At 51.6% G+C, this 6,847-nt stretch overlaps 1 non-coding gene across 1 annotated transcript; it reads left to right on the top strand.

Moving 5' to 3' along the window:
- Positions 1–2,383: 2,383 nt before the first annotated feature.
- Positions 2,384–2,455, top strand: TRNAD-GUC (transfer RNA aspartic acid (anticodon GUC)). Its single transcript has one exon. It is a non-coding gene; the product is annotated as a tRNA-Asp (tRNA).
- The last annotated feature ends 4,392 nt before the right edge of the window (positions 2,456–6,847 follow it).

Raw genomic sequence — 6,847 nt, 5'->3', positions numbered from 1 at the left:
TTGCTACCAGCACGCCCTGGAAGTGGGGCTCATTCCGCTGCAACGGGAGGTCTTCCCAGGACGCGTCACAGCTCAACGCAAGAGCTCCTGGGTTTCGAAGGCTCTTGCAGCAAGCCTTCACAAAGCAGCAGGGAGCGCCGTTCCAGATGGGAAACTTGAGACTGGATGTCCAGAAAAGCAAGACGTCAGAAGCGAAACCTTTTTCCTGCAGGGTGTGGCATACCATCCGCTTGCTCATTGCGACAGAGGTGGCACTAATGAAGGAAGAGGTCAACGTTACGTTCTTCTTTAAAATGCAAGGCCAGGAAAAGTGGCAGCGGTGGGATTTGAACCCACGCCTCCGAAGAGACTGGAGCCTTAATCCAGCACCTTAGACCGCTCGGCCACGCTACCTCCCTGCTAGTCGCCGAAAGCGGAACTTGACCCGTTGCCCGGCCCGCTTTAGTGCTTTGCCTTTTCTCCTTGGAAAGTCTGGAGACAGGCAGTGGAAGGGCAGGCAAACTGTCAGGTGCGCAGAGGAGGGGAGACCATGAGGCAAGGTGGGAGTTGGGGGCAAGAAGTGAGAAAAAAACTAATCGCAAGCTAGGGCAGGATTCGGAAAGTGAAGCCGAAAAGGGGCTTAGCATGCAGCCCAGGGGTTTCTTTGACTGTCCTAAGCCCACAGGGACTTTGCCGTCCTCAGCTCATGAGACTTGAGATGGGTAGCTTGATTTGCTGAGGAAATGCGGGATGACAGATTCAACTCTGGAGTCAAACATAGCCCGGAACTATCGCCTTAAACTGAGTTTTAAGCCTGGTGCCGATAAAAAGAAAGAAATTAGCCTTAGATCGGGCAAGCCGTTTGACGGGGGAAAATGAGACCCCCTAGGCCATCTAGGTGGTCGCTGGATGCTGTGCAGACATCAGCAGCTGTTCATTTCATGCCCTCACGTCTCCTCGTTAGTATAGTGGTCAGTATCCCCGCCTGTCACGCGGGAGACCGGGGAGGTTAAACCTTTTCTGGATTTTTTTTAGTTCTTGACAAATATTCTTGAAGATTAGGCTGAGTCAAGTAGGGAATGGGTGCCAAGAACTGACTCTTTAAGAAAAAAGCACCGGCAACGCTAGTCATCGTACAATATTTGTGCACAATTGCTTACATTAGGCGGCCGGTCCACTTTATTAAGTCCCCCTCAGCACCATTTAGTGCTCCTGTTGTCTGCGAAGTCCAAATTGTAACCCTGAATCAGTTCCTCTTCTGACCCTTTGTATCATGTTACATGACGAGTAATGATCACCTGTTAGCTTTATCCCTAATTATAACTCTCACTCTTTCCCTGCATCTAACCCTAGCTCTAATCCCATCATTAACCTCGGTCCGGGCACACGCGTGAACCCTTACTCTCATCTCAGCCTCTCCTGGTGATACATCACACCTGGGATCGTTTGCTCCCTGTGGGCTGTGGGAAATTTGCTACCAGCACGCCCTGGAAGTGGGGCTCATTCCGCTGCAACGGGAGGTCTTCCCAGGACGCGTCACAGCTCAACGCAAGAGCTCCTGGGTTTCGAAGGCTCTTGCAGCAAGCCTTCACAAAGCAGCAGGGAGCGCCGTTCCAGATGGGAAACTTGAGACTGGATGTCCAGAAAAGCAAGACGTCAGAAGCGAAACCTTTTTCCTGCAGGGTGTGGCATACCATCCGCTTGCTCATTGCGACAGAGGTGGCACTAATGAAGGAAGAGGTCAACGTTACGTTCTTCTTTAAAATGCAAGGCCAGGAAAAGTGGCAGCGGTGGGATTTGAACCCACGCCTCCGAAGAGACTGGAGCCTTAATCCAGCGCCTTAGACCGCTCGGCCACGCTACCTCCCTGCTAGTCGCCGAAAGCGGAACTTGACCCGTTGCCCGGCCCGCTTTAGTGCTTTGCCTTTTCTCCTTGGAAAGTCTGGAGACAGGCAGTGGAAGGGCAGGCAAACTGTCAGGTGCGCAGAGGAGGGGAGACCATGAGGCAAGGTGGGAGATGGGGGCAAGAAGTGAGAAAAAAACTAATCGCAAGCTAGGGCAGGATTCGGAAAGTGAAGCCGAAAAGGGGCTTAGCATGCAGCCCAGGGGTTTCTTTGACTGTCCTAAGCCCACAGGGACTTTGCCGTCCTCAGCTCATGAGACTTGAGATGGGTAGCTTGATTTGCTGAGGAAATGCGGGATGACAGATTCAACTCTGGAGTCAAACATAGCCCGGAACTATCGCCTTAAACTGAGTTTTAAGCCTGGTGCCGATAAAAAGAAAGAAATTAGCCTTAGATCGGGCAAGCCGTTTGACGGGGGAAAATGAGACCCCCTAGGCCATCTAGGTGGTCGCTGGATGCTGTGCAGACATCAGCAGCTGTTCATTTCATGCCCTCACGTCTCCTCGTTAGTATAGTGGTCAGTATCCCCGCCTGTCACGCGGGAGACCGGGGTTCAATTCCCCGACGGGGAGGTTAAACCTTTTCTGGATTTTTTTTAGTTCTTGACAAATATTCTTGAAGATTAGGCTGAGTCAAGTAGGGAATGGGTGCCAAGAACTGACTCTTTAAGAAAAAAGCACCGGCAACGCTAGTCATCGTACAATATTTGTGCACAATTGCTTACATTAGGCGGCCGGTCCACTTTATTGAGTCCCCCTCAGCACCATTTAGTGCTCCTGTTGTCTGCGAAGTCCAAATTGTAACCCTGAATCAGTTCCTCTTCTGACCCTTTGTATCATGTTACATGACGAGTAATGATCACCTGTTAGCTTTATCCCTAATTATAACTCTCACTCTTTCCCTGCATCTAACCCTAGCTCTAATCCCATCATTAACCTCGGTCCGGGCACACGCGTGAACCCTTACTCTCATCTCAGCCTCTCCTGGTGATACATCACACCTGGGATCGTTTGCTCCCTGTGGGCTGTGGGAAATTTGCTACCAGCACGCCCTGGAAGTGGGGCTCATTCCGCTGCAACGGGAGGTCTTCCCAGGACGCGTCACAGCTCAACGCAAGAGCTCCTGGGTTTCGAAGGCTCTTGCAGCAAGCCTTCACAAAGCAGCAGGGAGCGCCGTTCCAGATGGGAAACTTGAGACTGGATGTCCAGAAAAGCAAGACGTCAGAAGCGAAACCTTTTTCCTGCAGGGTGTGGCATACCATCCGCTTGCTCATTGCGACAGAGCTGGCACTAATGAAGGAAGAGGTCAACGTTACGTTCTTCTTTAAAATGCAAGGCCAGGAAAAGTGGCAGCGGTGGGATTTGAACCCACGCCTCCGAAGAGACTGGAGCCTTAATCCAGCACCTTAGACCGCTCGGCCACGCTACCTCCCTGCTAGTCGCCGAAAGCGGAACTTGACCCGTTGCCCGGCCCGCTTTAGTGCTTTGCCTTTTCTCCTTGGAAAGTCTGGAGACAGGCAGTGGAAGGGCAGGCAAACTGTCAGGTGCGCAGAGGAGGGGAGACCATGAGGCAAGGTGGGAGTTGGGGGCAAGAAGTGAGAAAAAAACTAATCGCAAGCTAGGGCAGGATTCGGAAAGTGAAGCCGAAAAGGGGCTTAGCATGCAGCCCAGGGGTTTCTTTGACTGTCCTAAGCCCACAGGGACTTTGCCGTCCTCAGCTCATGAGACTTGAGATGGGTAGCTTGATTTGCTGAGGAAATGCGGGATGACAGATTCAACTCTGGAGTCAAACATAGCCCGGAACTATCGCCTTAAACTGAGTTTTAAGCCTGGTGCCGATAAAAAGAAAGAAATTAGCCTTAGATCGGGCAAGCCGTTTGACGGGGGAAAATGAGACCCCCTAGGCCATCTAGGTGGTCGCTGGATGCTGTGCAGACATCAGCAGCTGTTCATTTCATGCCCTCACGTCTCCTCGTTAGTATAGTGGTCAGTATCCCCGCCTGTCACGCGGGAGACCGGGGAGGTTAAACCTTTTCTGGATTTTTTTTAGTTCTTGACAAATATTCTTGAAGATTAGGCTGAGTCAAGTAGGGAATGGGTGCCAAGAACTGACTCTTTAAGAAAAAAGCACCGGCAACGCTAGTCATCGTACAATATTTGTGCACAATTGCTTACATTAGGCGGCCGGTCCACTTTATTGAGTCCCCCTCAGCACCATTTAGTGCTCCTGTTGTCTGCGAAGTCCAAATTGTAACCCTGAATCAGTTCCTCTTCTGACCCTTTGTATCATGTTACATGACGAGTAATGATCACCTGTTAGCTTTATCCCTAATTATAACTCTCACTCTTTCCCTGCATCTAACCCTAGCTCTAATCCCATCATTAACCTCGGTCCGGGCACACGCGTGAACCCTTACTCTCATCTCAGCCTCTCCTGGTGATACATCACACCTGGGATCGTTTGCTCCCTGTGGGCTGTGGGAAATTTGCTACCAGCACGCCCTGGAAGTGGGGCTCATTCCGCTGCAACGGGAGGTCTTCCCAGGACGCGTCACAGCTCAACGCAAGAGCTCCTGGGTTTCGAAGGCTCTTGCAGCAAGCCTTCACAAAGCAGCAGGGAGCGCCGTTCCAGATGGGAAACTTGAGACTGGATGTCCAGAAAAGCAAGACGTCAGAAGCGAAACCTTTTTCCTGCAGGGTGTGGCATACCATCCGCTTGCTCATTGCGACAGAGGTGGCACTAATGAAGGAAGAGGTCAACGTTACGTTCTTCTTTAAAATGCAAGGCCAGGAAAAGTGGCAGCGGTGGGATTTGAACCCACGCCTCCGAAGAGACTGGAGCCTTAATCCAGCGCCTTAGACCGCTCGGCCACGCTACCTCCCTGCTAGTCGCCGAAAGCGGAACTTGACCCGTTGCCCGGCCCGCTTTAGTGCTTTGCCTTTTCTCCTTGGAAAGTCTGGAGACAGGCAGTGGAAGGGCAGGAAAACTGTCAGGTGCGCAGAGGAGGGGAGACCATGAGGCAAGGTGGGAGATGGGGGCAAGAAGTGAGAAAAAAACTAATCGCAAGCTAGGGCAGGATTCGGAAAGTGAAGCCGAAAAGGGGCTTAGCATGCAGCCCAGGGGTTTCTTTGACTGTCCTAAGCCCACAGGGACTTTGCCGTCCTCAGCTCATGAGACTTGAGATGGGTAGCTTGATTTGCTGAGGAAATGCGGGATGACAGATTCAACTCTGGAGTCAAACATAGCCCGGAACTATCGCCTTAAACTGAGTTTTAAGCCTGGTGCCGATAAAAAGAAAGAAATTAGCCTTAGATCGGGCAAGCCGTTTGACGGGGGAAAATGAGACCCCCTAGGCCATCTAGGTGGTCGCTGGATGCTGTGCAGACATCAGCAGCTGTTCATTTCATGCCCTCACGTCTCCTCGTTAGTATAGTGGTCAGTATCCCCGCCTGTCACGCGGGATTCCCCGACGGGGAGGTTAAACCTTTTCTGGATTTTTTTTAGTTCTTGACAAATATTCTTGAAGATTAGGCTGAGTCAAGTAGGGAATGGGTGCCAAGAACTGACTCTTTAAGAAAAAAGCACCGGCAACGCTAGTCATCGTACAATATTTGTGCACAATTGCTTACATTAGGCGGCCGGTCCACTTTATTGAGTCCCCCTCAGCACCATTTAGTGCTCCTGTTGTCTGCGAAGTCCAAATTGTAACCCTGAATCAGTTCCTCTTCTGACCCTTTGTATCATGTTACATGACGAGTAATGATCACCTGTTAGCTTTATCCCTAATTATAACTCTCACTCTTTCCCTGCATCTAACCCTAGCTCTAATCCCATCATTAACCTCGGTCCGGGCACACGCGTGAACCCTTACTCTCATCTCAGCCTCTCCTGGTGATACATCACACCTGGGATCGTTTGCTCCCTGTGGGCTGTGGGAAATTTGCTACCAGCACGCCCTGGAAGTGGGGCTCATTCCGCTGCAACGGGAGGTCTTCCCAGGACGCGTCACAGCTCAACGCAAGAGCTCCTGGGTTTCGAAGGCTCTTGCAGCAAGCCTTCACAAAGCAGCAGGGAGCGCCGTTCCAGATGGGAAACTTGAGACTGGATGTCCAGAAAAGCAAGACGTCAGAAGCGAAACCTTTTTCCTGCAGGGTGTGGCATACCATCCGCTTGCTCATTGCGACAGAGCTGGCACTAATGAAGGAAGAGGTCAACGTTACGTTCTTCTTTAAAATGCAAGGCCAGGAAAAGTGGCAGCGGTGGGATTTGAACCCACGCCTCCGAAGAGACTGGAGCCTTAATCCAGCACCTTAGACCGCTCGGCCACGCTACCTCCCTGCTAGTCGCCGAAAGCGGAACTTGACCCGTTGCCCGGCCCGCTTTAGTGCTTTGCCTTTTCTCCTTGGAAAGTCTGGAGACAGGCAGTGGAAGGGCAGGCAAACTGTCAGGTGCGCAGAGGAGGGGAGACCATGAGGCAAGGTGGGAGTTGGGGGCAAGAAGTGAGAAAAAAACTAATCGCAAGCTAGGGCAGGATTCGGAAAGTGAAGCCGAAAAGGGGCTTAGCATGCAGCCCAGGGGTTTCTTTGACTGTCCTAAGCCCACAGGGACTTTGCCGTCCTCAGCTCATGAGACTTGAGATGGGTAGCTTGATTTGCTGAGGAAATGCGGGATGACAGATTCAACTCTGGAGTCAAACATAGCCCGGAACTATCGCCTTAAACTGAGTTTTAAGCCTGGTGCCGATAAAAAGAAAGAAATTAGCCTTAGATCGGGCAAGCCGTTTGACGGGGGAAAATGAGACCCCCTAGGCCATCTAGGTGGTCGCTGGATGCTGTGCAGACATCAGCAGCTGTTCATTTCATGCCCTCACGTCTCCTCGTTAGTATAGTGGTCAGTATCCCCGCCTGTCACGCGGGAGACCGGGGTTCCCCGACGGGGAGGTTAAACCTTTTCTGGATTTTTTT

Source organism: Ambystoma mexicanum, unplaced genomic scaffold, assembly GCF_040938575.1.
Source record: "Ambystoma mexicanum isolate Mex_15411 unplaced genomic scaffold, UKY_AmexF1_1 Mex_scaf20, whole genome shotgun sequence".
Classification (NCBI taxonomy): domain Eukaryota; kingdom Metazoa; phylum Chordata; class Amphibia; order Caudata; family Ambystomatidae; genus Ambystoma; species Ambystoma mexicanum.
The sequence above is the reverse complement of the archived record's forward strand: the minus strand, read 5'-3'. Positions and strand labels throughout refer to the sequence as shown.